This window comes from Dendrobates tinctorius, unplaced genomic scaffold, assembly GCF_039654945.1.
Source record: "Dendrobates tinctorius isolate UK_male_01 unplaced genomic scaffold, ASM3965494v1 ptg000102l, whole genome shotgun sequence".
Classification (NCBI taxonomy): domain Eukaryota; kingdom Metazoa; phylum Chordata; class Amphibia; order Anura; family Dendrobatidae; genus Dendrobates; species Dendrobates tinctorius.
The window spans coordinates 29922766-29940025 of record NW_027361770.1 but is presented as its reverse complement, the minus strand read 5'-3'; positions in this window follow the sequence as shown (position 1 = coordinate 29940025).

Below are 17260 nucleotides of genomic sequence, written 5' to 3'. Positions count from 1 at the left end.
TGGAAAACTCAGACGTCAGATCCTTGCAGAGATGAGGGTTATTCCTTATGTACGGGCACAAAGAATTTACCAATGGTGCCGTGTGGAGGCCTAACCAGCTATGTCTCAAGCATATGACTTGCTGCATCTAGTAAAAAAGTGGCTCCAGCCTGAGACCTTGAGCTAAACCAAGAAGGTAGAAAGGGTAGTATTCGACTGGTTGAGAATTCTGCCAGTAGCCAAACAACTTTGGGTGGTGTAAGTGAACCTTGGCAATTTATATAAGGTGGTTAGCCTGATAGAGCTTTGTGGAGACATGGAGACACGAAGGTCAGTGGGTGCTCTCATCCACTGGCCCGGCTGTCTTTAGAGACACAGCATGGACCAGGGTTCATTCCATTGAACACCTGTTCTCCTCCATTGGTAGAATACTACTCATACAACACAGGGTGAGGATAACACAGTGTGGCAAACCTTTAAAGAACCATCAACAGACAGTAACATATAGTGCAGTCCCAGCAATTACATAAGATAGTACAAATGACAGAATCTCACCCTTCCTCTGGCTCATCAGGAAGTAGAACATCAGCAACTTCAAAAGTCCAGGGCCAACTACCCCATCCAGTAGTACCCTGCTTTTGGCTGGCACCCACAGAGAGGGGATACCGGCAAGCTTAGGGAGCTGACAGAATCCATTGAGGTTTGTAGCCAGGCTACCTGAATTCCGCAGCCTTGGTTCTCGAAACGTCTCCATGGGTTCAGTGATAGGCAGTAGATCAAATCTGTATTCCTCCAGTTGGAGCCATGTATCCTAGTAGAAGGAGAGAGATAACTTTTTTTTATTACCAAAGCTGTCTTTCAGGGCATTAGCCACAGGTTTGAGGGGAGGTGGAAGAAGGTCATCTCCCATTGTTTGTGTGTTCAATTAACCTGAATATTTTGCCCTTCAATGTTTGCAGAACAACCAGCTGCATGGACTATTATAATAGTCAGCAGGTATTCACCAAATTAGCAAACATCAATTATTTAATTAACCTGCGGTCTGTCACAGATAGCAGAACGATAAGCTGCATGGACTGATATGATGCAGCAGTCAGCAACCATTCAATAAATCAACATCAACATCAATTCCACCTACAGCAAGAGTCAATGTTCATACTCATATCATATGAACAATAGCTTATGTCTTTGGGCCTATTGAATAATATGTCTGGCATTACTAAGGAAAAACCAGGTGTCATCACAAACATTATATGGCCACTCAGAACTTGATACGGGACTCTACCCCATTGCGGGTATTACACTGGGCTCTTTATGCCCAGATGCCTGGAAAAGAGACACAACCCTCTGTTTAGCCAGAACCAAGTCCATAATGAGGGGGTTCCCTGGAAGGAGGGTGGCAGTAGATCAGTTTCCCCTAAACCACTCCCGTGGACTAGCGGTGTCACCGCTATCAGGTTCTGGTGGTGCCAAAAACCCGGACATGTGGCTGCCAACTGTCCCCTGAGTGCTGAATCCATGCACTGTGGGTTTACTCTTCGGGTACCGGTGTATGCCCAGAACCTCTACACTATTGCAAAGAAAGGGGGGACAAAATAGCGCAATAGGGTCTTATCCAAGTTACAAGAGAAAGGATAAACCAAGAAATTTGCTCACCTGAGTAAGATGCGTTAGAAGCATATAGGCTGGCAGCTGCTGCAGATCCACAGGTCATCCACAACCAGAAGAAATCATAAAGCCAAGAGGAATTTGTGGTTAAGCTCCATGCTGCTGCAAAGATAATTCTAGGAGAATGTCACAGATTCACAGTGGTTTATTCAACGCGTTTCGGGAGTCGCATGCCTCTTCATCAGGAAATTCCACACTACATGTACATACATCACAGGTATACAGTACCTTGCGAAAGTATTCGGCCCCCTGGAACTTTTCAACCTTTCCCCACATATCATGCTTCAAACATAATGATAACAAATGTAAATTTTTGGTGAAGAATCAACAACAAGCGGGACTCAATTGTGAAGTTAAACAAAATTTATTGGTTATTTTACATTTTTGTGGAAATTCAAAAACTGAAAAGTGGGGCGTGAAATATTATTCGGCCCCTTTACTTTCAGTGCAGCAAGCTCACTCCAGAAGTTCATTGTGGATCTCTGAAAGATCCAATCTTGTCCGTAATGACTAATGATGATAAATATAATCCACCTGCGTGTAATCAATCTCTGTATGAATGAACCTGTGTGGCGCCCCTGAGAGTTCAGTCGCCACAGAGGTACTGCACCTCCTCCAGAGGTGTGGTACCCCACCATCCAGGTAAGGTGGAGACACCTGACCACACTCCAACGCCTGCATCCCACACAACAGTAGTGTAGCAAAGCACCCTTTGGTGGCTCCATGCTTGGAACACGAAGCGTGCTGGAAGGTGGGTGGAGTTCAGTCTGCACCAAAAGAGCGGGACAGAGTCAGTGGTGGAGTGAAGATCCCCTGAGTGGGATGGATGAAGGAAGTGCTGCAGCCGACCTCAGTGACCTTGGTCCACTGGCACAGGAAAGAGACATTGATGGAAAGCCTGACTCTCTCCATAGAAGGAAGGATTAGTACGGAACGTGAGGAGAGGAGGACTAAGGATCAGGGTTAGAGCAGAACCCTTCCCAAGTTCACAGTGCAAGGCCGGGGTCCGGTCCCCGAGGTTGTACGGATACTAATGGTCCTGCAGCAGACACCGGAGGAATAGAAGTTGTCACCACTTTATTCCCACACAAGAGTTGGGGGCACAACAGCAACGATAGTGAGCCGGGACTTGGTAGCAAGGAGTCCCCGAAGCAGGCTACAGCTGTCTGCCTTACAAGTAGACTTCATTGGAACATCTGACAGGAGGAACTCCAGTGTAACTCAGTACTGAGAGTACTTCACTATTGGCGCAAAAGGGAGACGTTCAGAAAAGGCACGTATGTTGGCGGAGTGTTGGAACGGAGTACTTCATCTTGCCTGGTGGTTGGCTGAGCCCCTGACCCAGAGGACACTGCACCGAGGTGGGCACCTGTATGCATCACAGACTGTGAGTAAAGCTTTGGAACTACATGCCCTGGTGTCCTCCACTTATTCCTGCGCCCACACACTCAGCACTGCTACATCGCTGTGCCTGACACTGCACCATCTACGTCTCCTCCCTATCTCTTCACTTACACTGCCCTGGGACTACTGCCCTACCTGTGGAGGGCCACAACACCATTGCTGCACCACACCATCTGTCCCAGAGGAGCTGTCTGCAGCGTCGGCTTAGCATCTTCATTGCCGAACACCACAGGTGGCGTCACGAATCATTCACTAATAAGCTTTAATCATCATCCACACACTCAACATTTCCCCCTTTTTACAATGGACGCCCATGGCCACGGACCAGGTCACAGCTACTGTGACAACTCCCATTGAAATCCGCCGGGCCCAGCTCCGAGTAACCCGCCGACCTGGCGATGACCCTGGTGGTGCTCTACCTGCTCTGTGATTGTCTCAGGGTTCTGTTTGATGCACAGAGAGCATCATGAAGACCAAGGAACGCAACAGGCAGGTCCGTGATTCTGTTTTGGAGAAGTTTAAAGCCAGATTTGGATACAAAATGAGTTCCAAAATGTTAAACATCCCAAGGAGCACTGTGCAAGCGATCATATTGAAATGGAAGGAGTATCATACTAATGCAAATCTACCAAGACCTGGTCGTCCCTCTAAACTTTCATCTCAAACAAGGAGAAGACTGATCAGTAGAGTTGAGCGAAACGGGTCGAAAAAATTCAAAAGTCGCCGACTTTTGGCAAAGTCGGGTTTCATGAAACGAAACCCGACCCTAGGATGAGGTCGGCCACGAGGTCGGCGACTTACGCGCCACAGTCGCGTTTCAAAAGTTTGTTTTGCGCTCTTTTTCAGCCAATCAGGATCCACGGACACTGTGGGCAACGTGATGACATAGGCATGGGTCACCACCATCTTTCAGAAGGGCATGCAAGTGATTGGCTTGCTTTGGTGGGCGTCACAGGGGGTATAAAAGGGCGTGCACGCCGACTGCCATGTTACTCATGCTGATCTCAGGCTTCCTGACATTCCTGCACTGCTGTTTACCCACTGCTCCGCAAACTGCTTTTTTAAAAGCAATCCCAATTTTTTTTTTTTGTCCTGCTGAGAAGAAGAAAAAAAAACTGCTTCTGCAGCTAGCGATTTTGCCTGTACAACACACCAGTCACTGTGCAGTGCAAGGGGAGGCTATATAGTGGTGTATCAGTGGTGTTGGTTGTTGGGCTGCCTTCTAAGGCTTCCTGACATTCCTGCATTGCTGTTTACCCACTGCTCCGCAAACTGCTTTTTTAAAAGCAATCCCAATTTTTTTTTTTGTCCTGCTGAGAAGAAGAAAAAAAAACTGCTTCTGCTGCTAGCGATTTTGCCTGTACAACACACCAGTCACTGTGCAGTGCAAGGGGAGGCTATATAGTGGTGTATCAGTGGTGTTGGTTGTTGGGCTGCCTTCTAAGGCTTCCTGACATTCCTGCATTGCTGTTTACCCACTGCTCCGCAAACTGCTTTTTTAAAAGCAATCACAATTTTTTTTTTTGTCCTGCTGAGAAGAAGAAAAAAAAAACTGCTTCTGCTGCTAGCGATTTTGCCTGTACAACACACCAGTCACTGTGCAGTGCAAGGGGAGGATATATAGTGGTGTATCAGTGGTGTTGGTTGTTGGGCTGCCTTCTAAGGCTTCCTGACATTCCTGCATTGCTGTTTACCCACTGCTCCGCAAACTGCTTTTTTAAAAGCAATCACAATTTTTTTTTTTTGTCCTGCTGAGGTACTGAGCGTGCATTTTTTCACACCATACAGCGGTGTATGCTCCTCACACAGTACCGTGTAACGGCTGTTATCACTGCCACAGTGAAGCTATCAGTGAGTCACTCTGTGAGAATAAGTCGAGGACATGTTCCGTTCTTACAGACCTGCACTCTAGGGAGATTCCAATTCTGCCCAATTCTACATACACCTTGTAGTTTGTGATACACTAGCCAATTTCTGCCTGTGACATAGCGCTCAGATATTCAGTGGGCCTCACACAATCCATAAGTGTCCAGTGTCCACAAGTGTGTGCAGAAATTAAAAATCTCCCTTATCCTCTAGTCACTTTGGTCACAGCTCTGCCATCGAGCCTGTGACAGAGCGCTCAGATACTCAGTGGGCCTCACACAATCCATAAGTGTCCAGTGTCCACAAGTGTGTGCAGAAATTAAAAATCTCCCTTATCCTCTAGTCACTTTGGTCACAGCTCTGCCATCGAGCCTGTGACAGAGCGCTCAGATACTCAGTGGGCCTCACACAATCCATAAGTGTCCAGTGTCCACAAGTGTGTGCAGAAATTAAAAATCTCCCTTATCCTCTAGTCACTTTGGTCACAGCTCTGCCATCGAGCCTGTGACAGAGCGCTCAGATACTCAGTGGGCCTCACACAATCCATAAGTGTCCAGTGTCCACAAGTGTCTGCAGAAATTCATAATCTCCCCTGTCCTATAGACACCTTGTACCTTTTTTTACATTACTATATAGTTTGTTGGATTTTGTCTACATTTCTACCAAAAATGAGGAAGGCTGGTGGAAGAGGCCGTGGAATTGGGCGGGGGTTGGCAGCTGGTAATGATGGTGTTGGTGGTGGATCTGATGGTAGTGGCAAGAGCAAAATAGGACCGAATGCAGGAGGTGTTGAGCCTGCGTCATCGTCTGGCTACATAAGGCCTCGAACGTTTAGTTTTCTAGGAGTTGGCAAACCGCTTTTAAAGCCAGAGCATCAGGAAAAAGTTTTGTCTTACTTTGCTGACTCAGCCTCCAGCTCTATCACCTCCTCTTCTTCAGTTGTAAAAAGTAAAAGCACTGAGTCGTCATTGGAGGCTCATGTTCATGAACCACACCTTTCCTTGTGTCCTTCACCCCAACCAAGATTGAAGGATGACGCAGGCCATACTACTGATTACTCCATGGAGCTGTTTTCACATGCCATGCCTGGATTATCAAGTGAAATGGTGAATTACCCAGGCCAAGATGAATCTGACATGGAGTGCACTGATGCACAGCCGCTGATGGATGATTCTGCTGGTACATTCACTCAGAGCACTACATTGTCCTCGCAGTGTACAGAGCCAGATTCTGACCCTGATGAGACTCAGGTGCACCTTCCCGCACACTATACCACCATACACGGTGACACAGAGGAAGGTGCACATGACATAGAAGAGGAGGTGATGGATGACCCAGTTGTTTACCCAGATTGGCATCCATTGGGGGAAGAGGGTGCTGCTTCCAATAGCTCAGATGAGGAGCATCCACAGCAGACATCGACATCGCAACAGCTGTTATCTGGCAGGCCCGGAGCACTCCAAAGACAGGTTCCAAACATCAAAAGAGTTGCTGGACAGCTTGTCCAGAGGGTCAAAAGATCACAGCGTGCTAGGCCGCAAAATGTCTGCCAAAGTAGGAAGAGTGCAGTGTGGCACTTTTTTGAACAAAATCCTCATGATCAGGCCAAGGTTATCTGTAAGAAGTGCGCAAAGACCTTTAGCCGAGGGAAAAATCTGAAAAATTTGAATACCAGTTGCATGCTTAGACATTTAACCAGCATGCACTTGCAAGCGTGGACACAACACCAAACCTCAAGTGCCACATGTGCAACTGATCACAACGAAGGTAGTCAGCAACGCTACATTGTTTCCCCCACTGTAAGCCCACCGGTTAGCACAGCAGCAAATGTTGAGGTGTCGTTGCAATGCCACAGCAGTCAGGGAATCCCACTGTTATATCAACAAAAGACTGATTCTAGGCCATCAGAAAGAACAACAACTCCATCACCATCATCAACCCTCTCTCAGTCCGCCCTGTCCACCGCTACTTCCACCATATGCAGCTCTCAAGTCCAGCTCACCCTCCCAGACACTATGAGTAGGTCAAGAAAGTACTCAGTCTCTCATCCGCATACACTGGGTTTGAACGCCCACATTGCCAAACTAATCTCGTTTGAGATGATGCCCTTTCGGTTGGTGGAAAGCGCAGCTTTCCGCGAACTCATGGCCTATGCAGTACCACGCTATGACCTACCCAGTCGCCACTTCTTCTCTCGCAAAGCCATCCCAGCCCTCCACCATCATGTGAAAGACCGCATTGTCCATGCACTCAAGCAGTCAGTGAGCGGAAAGGTGCACCTCACAACTGATGCATGGTCCAGTCGGCATGGCCAGGGCCGTTACGTGTCCATCACTGCGCACTGGGTTAATGTGGTGGATGCAGGGTCCACAGGGGACAGCGGTGGTGGGACAGTGCTGCCTAGCCCACGGTATAGGAAACAGTTGGCTGTAGGCGTTCGACCCTCCTCCTCCTCCTCCTCCAGAAGCGAAAGCTCGTCCACAGAGCGCAGTCGTACGAGCACTCCATCTGCAGCTGCCACTGTTGCACACGATGTGTCCCCCTATCGAGCAGCTAGTGGAAAGCGTCAGCAGGCTGTGTTGCAGATGATGTGTTTGGGCGACAGACACACCGCCGAGGTGCTGGCCGAGTACTTTCAGCGACAAACTGAGTCATGGCTGGGCAGTGTACATCTTGAGGCAAGCAAGGTAGTTAGTGATAACGGCCGCAATTTTGTGGCAGCCATAGCCCTTTCAAAACTCAGCCACATACCTTGCTTGGCTCACACCTTGAACCTGGTGGTGCAGTGCTTCCTCAAAAATTATCCGGAGTTAACAGCCCTGCTCCAGAAGGTGCGAAGACTGTGCGCGCACATCCGCCGGTCGCCTGTACACTCCGTTCGTATGCAGAAGCTGCAGCGATTACTCCACCTTCCCAACCACCGCCTCATTATCGACATTGCAACAAGGTGGAACTCCACCCTGCACATGGTGGAGCGGCTGTGCGAGCAGAGGCAGGCCATAATGCATTTGTGGGAGGATACACGGCCAGGCACTTTGAGAGCAGACATGGAGTTGACAGGTGTGCAGTGGTCGAAGCTGAAAGACCTCTGTAAAGTCCTTGAGTGTTTTGAGGAATGCACACGGCTGGTAAGCGCAGACAACGCCATCCTAAGCATGAGCATCCCACTTATGCGTCTGCTCATGCAAACTTTGACGCACCTTAAGGAGCAGGCTTCTGCAGCCAATGTTGATGAGGAGGAGGGATTCCTTGATGACATTCAGCCATTGTCTGCTCAGGGACCTCTCCTGGACGAGGTGGAGGTAGAAGAGGAGGAGGAGGATGATGGGGATGATTACTTTGGGGAGGAGGATGCATCTCGTGGGGCAAGTGAAAATGTTGGCGTGGCAAGGTCTGGTACAGGGTTTGTGCGTGACTGGAGGGATGTGGATTTGCCAGAAAGTGCTCCTCCAACCAGCACTCGCAGTGCATCATTGACACCGGGAACATTGGCCCACATGTCAGATTATGCCTTGCAGATCCTAAAAAGGGACCCCCGCATTGCCAAAATGATGAACGATGACGACTACTGGTTGGCCAGCATCCTGGATCCACGCTATAAAGGCAAATTACAAAACATCATGCCACAGGAGAACCTTGACCTAATATTGGCTAATAAACAAGCAACTCTGGTAAATCGGTTGCTTGAGGCATTCCCAGCACACAGCAGCAGTGATGGTTCTCACACAAGCCGTACGGGCCGGGGGCAGCTTGGCAGAGGTGTTCGTGGTGCACACAGCAGAAGTGGCGTTGGAGACAGGGGTTTCATGACAATGTTGTGGACTGATTTTTCAAGTACCGCTCACACAACTGGTAATACTGCATCGATGGAAAGTGACAGGAGACAGCAGTTGTCAACTATGGTTACAAACTACTTTTTCTCCCATATCGATGTTCTCCCACACAGGTCATTCCCCTTTGACTATTGGGCCGCTAAACTGGACACCTGGCCTGAATTGGCACAATATGCCTTACAGGTGCTCGCTTGCCCAGCTGCAAGTGTGCTATCGGAAAGAGTCTTCAGTGCAGCTGGATCAATCCTGACAGAAAAAAGGACCCGTCTGTCAACCCAAAATGTGGATGATCTAACCTTCATTAAAATGAACCATGCATGGGTTTCCAAGGGTTTTGTCCCACCTTCCCCTGATGACACATAGGGTGACAGAAAAATGGCTTGCTTTTGTCCACCTCTTCCTGGGACTTGACCTATTTCACCTTTTGCATCAGCTGAATGTCCAACATCAACATATGCCACTTTCTAAAACTCCCTAACTGTGCTGCCTCCCCCCCCATGGCCGGGGTTGCCACCTAGCGCACGACACCGTGCAAGTGCCGTTGCCCTGGACAGGTGGGTAGGCCGGCTCTTGGGCGCGGGCACTGGCACAGGATCCCTCATAGTGCAATCAAGTGTCTCTGACGGTGGTGGTGCACACCCGCCATCAGACACACCGCCGTACTATGAGGGGCCCAGTGCCAGTACCGACGCCCACGAGTGGGCCCCCCTTGCTTGGGCAGGGCCCCAGCATTTGCAATCTTTACCTCTCCCTGCTCCTCCGCTGTGTAGTCTGGGCCGTCAAATCCATACTGTGCCTGAAACCGTTTGAGCCTGCCTCCTGATGTATAGACATATATTTTGAATGTGTACGCTATCCATACATGTTATCTGGGGATACGGTACCCTTTCTCACCTTTGTGCAATCACGTGCAATCCATACTGGGCCTAACACCGTCTGAGCCTGCCTCCTGATGTATAGACATATATTTTGAATGTGTACGCTATCCAAACATGTTATCTGGGGATACGGTACCCTTTCTAACCTTTGTGCAATCACGTGCAATCCATACTGGGCCTAACACCATCTGAGCCTGTCTCCTGATGTATAGACATATATTTTGAATGTGTACGCTATCCATACATGTTATCTGGGGATACGGTACCCTTTCTCACCTTTGTGCAATCACGTGTAATCCATACTGGGCGTGAGAACGGCTGGCGAGCTGTTAAGCAAGCTACAGCACCTGTGGTTTGCATACGTAAGTTTTTCATTTTTTCAGGAATGACTGTTAGGCCTAATTCCGGAACTGCGGTTGACCTGCACTTACTGGGAAATCATTGTTCGCGGGTAATAATTGTAATCAGTGATCCCCATCACTAACGTTGTTCAGCGGGTTATCTGCACCTGTAAGTGACAAACGCTGGCCTTTTCAGTGTAGCGCACATGCAGCCACGGACATGTAAGGGCATGACACACCAGTTATTGGCCAATCTCATGTGCCAGAGCCTCACGTGTTCCTCTAGTAAGCCGGACTCGGACCGCGGGGCATGACGGAGTCTCGTTCGTTAACGGAATTAAGCTTGCAATGTGTGCATCTGTTCTGTAGCTGGCATGGTTGAGGTTTCCCAGGTGGAGTCGAATTTAACCGTAGGCTCCACTCCTGGTGGTGCCCTTCTGGACATTCCTTTAAGGTTCAGCTTTGCAACCATACTGCCCACGTAAAACAAACACTTTGCCTTCATGAACGCTGTTTGGAGGGTCTTGACTCGTGGGAATAACGCCGCCCAATCAGTTAACCTGCTAGAGAGATCGTTCGTTGCTCCCAAGCATGACATCACACTCCCTAGGAAGAAGGTAATGCCACTGTGGCGACCGTACTCCTGGGGGCGACACAAGTGCACTGATGCCCAGCCACTGCTCGATGAATCTGCTGGTACATTGACCCAGACCACTACATTCCCCTCGCACGCTACACGGCCTGAATCTGACCCTGATGAAACTCAGGTTACCCTTCCCATATACAGTTCCATCTTACACGGTGACAAAGAGGAAGCTGCAGATGAAAGTGCAGGTTCGGCCCACCTGCCATCAGACACACCACCGTAGTATCAGAGGCCCTGTGCCAGTGCCGTCGCCAACGAGTGGGCCCCCCCTGCTTGCTCAGGATCACAGCACTTGCAAGGTTGAAATACTGTGCAGTGAGATGGAAGATGGGGACGACGAGGAGTCCAGACTAGTACAGGGATTCCCTAGCGAGGAGACTTATTTGATTGTTTTCAATGTTGGGACAGCAATTTTTGGGGAGCACTATACTCTGGAGAATGATAGATGGGGCCCACCATACACTGGAACATTCCAAAGGTGGACATCAGACACTGGAGCAGCATTTACAGGGCCCATTATACACTAGAGCATTAGAAATGGGGCCCATTATGTTTGGAGCATTATTTGGGCCCATAAGACAGTGGAGCTTCATCCATGGGGACCAACATATACTGTAGCATTATGTGGAGCTCATCATATACTGTTTCAAACATTATATGGGACCAATGATTCTGTATGGAGAAATAGATGGGCCTTGTCATGAGATGTAAAAAGTGAAGTATTTTTCATTGTACTATACCGCTAATTTCTCTGCCGTATCGGAGCATGATGAGTTGTGGTATGTGTTAAAGGGGCGCTCTTTCGCCCAGGGCACATGAAAACCTGGAGCCAGCCCTCCCCCCCCACAACTTTAGCCAAATAACCCCCATTTTTCAGTGCGTAACTTGTATTATGAAGTTAATTAAGGTTGACAAGCTTAAGTAAGAAGAATTGATGCTTTTGGCATTCAAATGGGCACTGTAGGTGTGTTTCCTGTCCTCCTCTCACTGCCGACTTTTATTCCCCATTGACTTACATTGGGTTTCGTGTTTCAGGACGACCCCGACTTTTCCCTATAATCGGACGATCTTGCTCGACCCGACTTTTGGAAAAGTCGGGTTTCACGAAACGAAACTCGACCCTAAAAAACCAAAAGTCGCTCAACTCTACTGATCAGAGATGCAGCCAAGAGGCCCATGATCACTCTGGATGAACTGCAGAGATCTACAGCTGAGGTGGGAAAGTCTGTCCATAGGACAACAATCAGAAGTACACTGCACAAATCTGGCCTTTATGGAAGAGTGGCAAGAAGAAAGCCATTTCTCAAAGATATCCATAAAAAGTGTTGTTTAAAGTTTGCAACAAGCCACCTGGGAGACACACCAAACATGTGGAAGAAGGTGCTCTGGTCAGATGAAACCAAAATCAAACTTTTTGGCAACAATACCAAACGATATGTTTGGCGTAAAGGCAACACAGCTCATCACCCTGAACACACTTTCCCCACTTTCAAACATGGTGGTGGCAGCCTCATGGTTTGGGGCTGCTTTTCTTCAGCAGGGACAGGGAAGATGGTTAAAATTGATGGGAAGATGGCTGGAGCCAAATACAGGACCATTCTTGAAAAGAACCTGTTGGAGTCTGCAAAAGACTGAGACTGGGAAGGAGATTTGTCTTTCAACAAGACAATGATCCCAAACATAAAGCAAAATCTACAATGGAATGGTTCACAAATAAACGTATCCAGGTGTTAGAATGGCCAAATCAAAGCCCAGACCTGAATCTAATCGAGAATCTGTGGAAAGAGCTGAAAACTGCTGTTCACAAACGATCTCCATCAAACCTTACTGAGCTCGAGCTGTTTGCCAAGGAAGAATGGGCAAGAGTTTCAGTCTCTCAATGTACAAAATTGATAGAGAAATACCCCAAGCGACTTGCAGCTGTAATCACAGCAAAAGGTGGTGCAACAAAGTATTAAGTTAAAGGGGCCGAATAATATTGCACGCCCCACTTTTCAATATTTGAATTTCCACAAAAATTTAAAATAACCAATAAATTTCGTTCAACTTCACAATTGTGTTCCCCTTGTTGTTGATTCGTCACCAAAAATTTACATTTGGCATCTTTATGTTTGAAGCATGATACAGTTGTGGCCAAAAGTATTGACACCCCTGCAATTCTGTCAGATAATACTCAGTTTCTCCCTGAAAATGATTGCAAACACAAATTCTTTGGTATTATTATCTTCATTTAATTTGTCTTAAATGAAAAAACACAAAAAGAATTGTCCTAAAGCCAAATTGGATATAATTCCACACCAAACATAAAAAAGAGGGTGGACAAAAGTATTCGCACTGCTCGAAAAATCATGTGATGCTTCTCTAATTTGTGTAATTAACAGCACCTGTAACTTACCTGTGGCACCTAACAGGTGTTGGCAATAACTAAATCACACTTGCAGCCAGTTGACATAGATTAAAGTTGACTCAACCTCTGTCCTGTGTCCTTGTGTGTACCACATTGAGCATGGAGAAAAGAAAGAAGACCAAAGAACTGTCTGAGGACTTGAGAAACCAAATTGTGAGGAAGCATGAGCAATCTCAAGGCTACAAGTCCATCTCCAAAGACCTGAATGTTCCTGTGTCTACCGTGCGCAGTGTCATCAAGAAGTTTAAAGCCCATGACACTGTGGCTAAGGCTGGTTTCACACTTGCGTTTTTTTGTGCTGGATTTTATCGCTAAAAAAAGCATGCGTTTTTCCCCCCTATATTTTGCATGGGATGCGCTTATGTGCGCATACACATGCGTTTGTATGCGTTTTTCCGCGCATGTGTTTTTTGTGGTGTGCGCTCGGGAGCACAAAATGCATCCTGTTGCATTTTTTTGGCGTCCGACTTGCCTCAAAAAAACGCATGCGTGCGCAATGCGTTTTTTTTACAGCAAGACACCCATTATAAGTCTATGGGTGCGCATATGTGCGCATTGCCATGCTCATGTATGCGTTTTTTTGTGCATGCATTTTTTTGTTGACCATTAGTTAGACAATGGAATTTAGGGGTTTGGGTTATAGTTAGGGTTAGTTAAGGGGGGGTTAGGGTTAGGGTTTGGGTTAGGGTTAGTATGGTTTGGTTAAGGGTTAGGGTTTAGGGTTAGTTAGGGTTTAGGGTTAGGGTTAGGGATTGGGTAGGGTTTGGTTAAGGGTTAGGGTTAGGGTTAGTATGGTTTGGTTAAGGGTTAGGGTTAGGGTCAGGGTTAGGGTTAGGGTTAAGGTATGGTTTGGTTAAGGGTCAGGGTTAGGGTCAGGGTTAGGGTTAGGGCTAGGGTTAGTAAAGTCATGGTTTGAGTTAGTGTGAGGGGCCAACTAATGTTGGAAAAAAACGCGAACGCGGTAAAAACGCACTAAAAACGCATACAAACGCATGTACAGTGGGGAAAAAAAGTATTTAGTCAGTCAGCAATAGTGCAAGTTCCACCACTTAAAAAGATGAGAGGCGTCTGTAATTTACATCATAGGTAGACCTCAACTATGGGAGACAAACTGAGAAAAAAAAATCCAGAAAATCACATTGTCTGTTTTTTTTTTCATTCTATTTGCATATTATGGTGGAAAATAAGTATTTGGTCAGAAACAAAATTTCATCTCAATACTTTGTGATATATCCTTTGTTGGCAATGACAGAGGTCAAACGTTTTCTGTAAGTCTTCACAAGGTTGCCACACACTGTTGTTGGTATGTTGGCCCATTCCTCCATGCAGATCTCCTCTAGAGCAGTGATGTTTTTGGCTTTTCGCTTGGCAACACGGACTTTCAACTCCCTCCAAAGGTTTTCTATAGGGTTGAGATCTGGAGACTGGCTAGGCCACTCCAGGACCTTGAAATGCTTCTTACGAAGCCACTCCTTCGTTGCCCTGGCGGTGTGCTTTGGATCATTGTCATGTTGAAAGACCCAGCCACGTTTCATCTTCAATGCCCTTGCTGATGGAAGGAGGTTTGCACTCAAAATCTCACGATACATGGCCCCATTCATTCTTTCATGTACCCGGATCAGTCGTCCTGGCCTCTTTGCAGAGAAACAGCCCCAAAGCATGATGTTTCCACCACCATGCTTTACAGTAGGTATGGTGTTTGATGGATGCAACTCAGTATTCTTTTTCCTCCAAACACGACAAGTTGTGTTTCTACCAAACAGTTCCAGTTTGGTTTCATCAGACCATAGGACATTCTCCCAAAACTCCTCTGGATCATCCAAATGCTCTCTAGCAAACTTCAGACGGGCCCGGACATGTACAGGTTTAAGCAGTGGGACACGTCTGGCACTGCAGGATCTGAGTCCATGGTGGCGTAGTGTGTTACTTATGGTAGGCCTTGTTACATTGGTCCTAGCTCTCTGCAGTTCATTCACTAGGTCCCCCCCGCGTGGTTCTGGGATTTTTGCTCACCGTTCTTGTGATCATTCTGACCCCACGGGGTGGGATTTTGCGTGGAGCACCAGATCGAGGGAGATTATCAGTGGTCTTGTATGTCTTCCATTTTCTAATTATTGCTCCCACAGTTGATTTCTTCACTCCAAGCTGGTTGGCTATTGCAGATTCAGTCTTCCCAGCCTGGTGCAGGGCTACAATTTTGTTTCTGGTGTCCTTTGACAGCTCTTTGGTCTTCACCATAGTGGAGTTTGGAGTCAGACTGTTTGAGGGTGTGCACAGGTGTCTTTTTATACTGATAACAAGTTTAAACAGGTGCCATTACTACAGGTAATGAGTGGAGGAAAGAGGAGACTTTTAAAGAAGAAGTTACAGGTCTGTCAGAGCCAGAAATCTTGATTGCTTGTTTCTGACCAAATACTTATTTTCCACCATAATATGCAAATAAAATGAAAAAAAAACAGACAATGTGATTTTCTGGATTTTTTTTTCTCAGTTTGTCTCCCATAGTTGAGGTCTACCTATGATGTAAATTACAGACGCCTCTCATCTTTTTAAGTGGTGGAACTTGCACTATTGCTGACTGACTAAATACTTTTTTTCCCCACTGTATGCTCATAAAAATGCTTGAAAAAAACGCAGCATTTGTATGCGTTTGTATGCGTTTTTTCCATGCGTTTTTTTGCGGGTAAAACACGCTGCAAAAAAAAGCAAGTGTGAAAGTAGCCTAACTTCCCTAGATGTGGACGGAAAAGAAAAAATGACAAGAGATTTCAACGCAAGATTGTGCGGATGGAGAAGGCACCCTTCTAATATCAGAGACCTGGAGCAGTTTGCCAAAGAAGAATGGTCTAAAATTCCAGCAGAGCATTGTAAGAAACTCATTGATGGTTACCGGAAGCGGTTGGTGGCAGTTATTTTGGCTAAAGGTTGTGCAACCAAGTATTAGGCTGAGGGTGCTAATACTTTTGTCTGGCCCATTTTTGGAGTTTTGTGTGAAGCTTTTTGCTTCATTCTTTTTTGTGTTTTTTCATTTAAGACAAATTAAATGAAGATAATAATACCAAAGAATTTGTGTTTGCAATCATTTTCAGGGAGAAACTGAGTATTATCTGACAGAATTGCAGGGGTGTCAATACTTTTGGCCACAACTGTATGTAGGAAAATGTTGAAAAGTTCCAGGGGGCTGAATACTTTTGCAAGGCACTGTATATACAGTCATGGCAGAAAGTGTTGCCATGACAGAAAATGAAGTGTTTCTCCATGAAAATTACTGCAATTACATATGCTTTGTTGTAAACATACAGTACATGTTTATTTAATTTGTGTGTATTGGAACAACACAAAAAAAAGCAGAGAAAAAAAGGCAAATTGGATATAATTAGTGATGATCGAATAGTGAAATGTTCTGATTCGGGAAAATCGGCACAAATAATTTCTTAATATACATATTTTTCTGCTGGACCCAACAAACAGGTCTAGAGGCATGGGAAAAAAGCCGAAATGGATGTTAAAAAGCAAAAACTAAATGGGAACAGCATGGAGAAGATGCCTGTGTGCCTTTCTGACTCACATATGGTATCTGTGAAAAATACTGTCAGAATATTGCGCCAGTTTTACAGATTTTTAAAAAGACTTACTAAACCAAACTGAAATATGTTTTAAAGGGAGAAATGCTAAGAAGCATTTTCTTCCTTAATAATTACATATATATAATGCAAAATAAAAAAAATAAAAAATTCACCTTCCCTTTAGCATCTGTTCCCACAGAGCGTTTTGGCTTTAGTTTTTTAGTTTAGTTTAGTTTAGTTCGTGCCGGAGCCCATTTTCATTTTTGCGTTTCTGTTTTTCGCTCCCCTTCTTCTCAGAGCCATAACTTTTTATTTTTCAGTCAGTCAATGTGGCCATGTGAGGGCTTGATTTTTGCGGGACGAGTTGTACTTTTGAACGACACCATTGGTTTTACCATATCGTGTACTCTAAAACGGGAAAAAAAATCCAAGTGTGGTGAAAAGTTAAATGCTAAAACTGAACTGCCATTATGATTCTCCAGGTCATTACGAGTTCATACACATGAAACATGTCTAGGTTAATTTTTATCTAAGTGGTGAAAAAAAATTCAAAACTTTGTTAAAAATCAGTTTATTGAAGAAAGGAAAAACGTTCCAGCTCCTTAAAAAATATCCAAACTTTGTTGCTAAACGCGCGTTGCTTTAATCCCCTGTTTCCACACTGGCAATGAA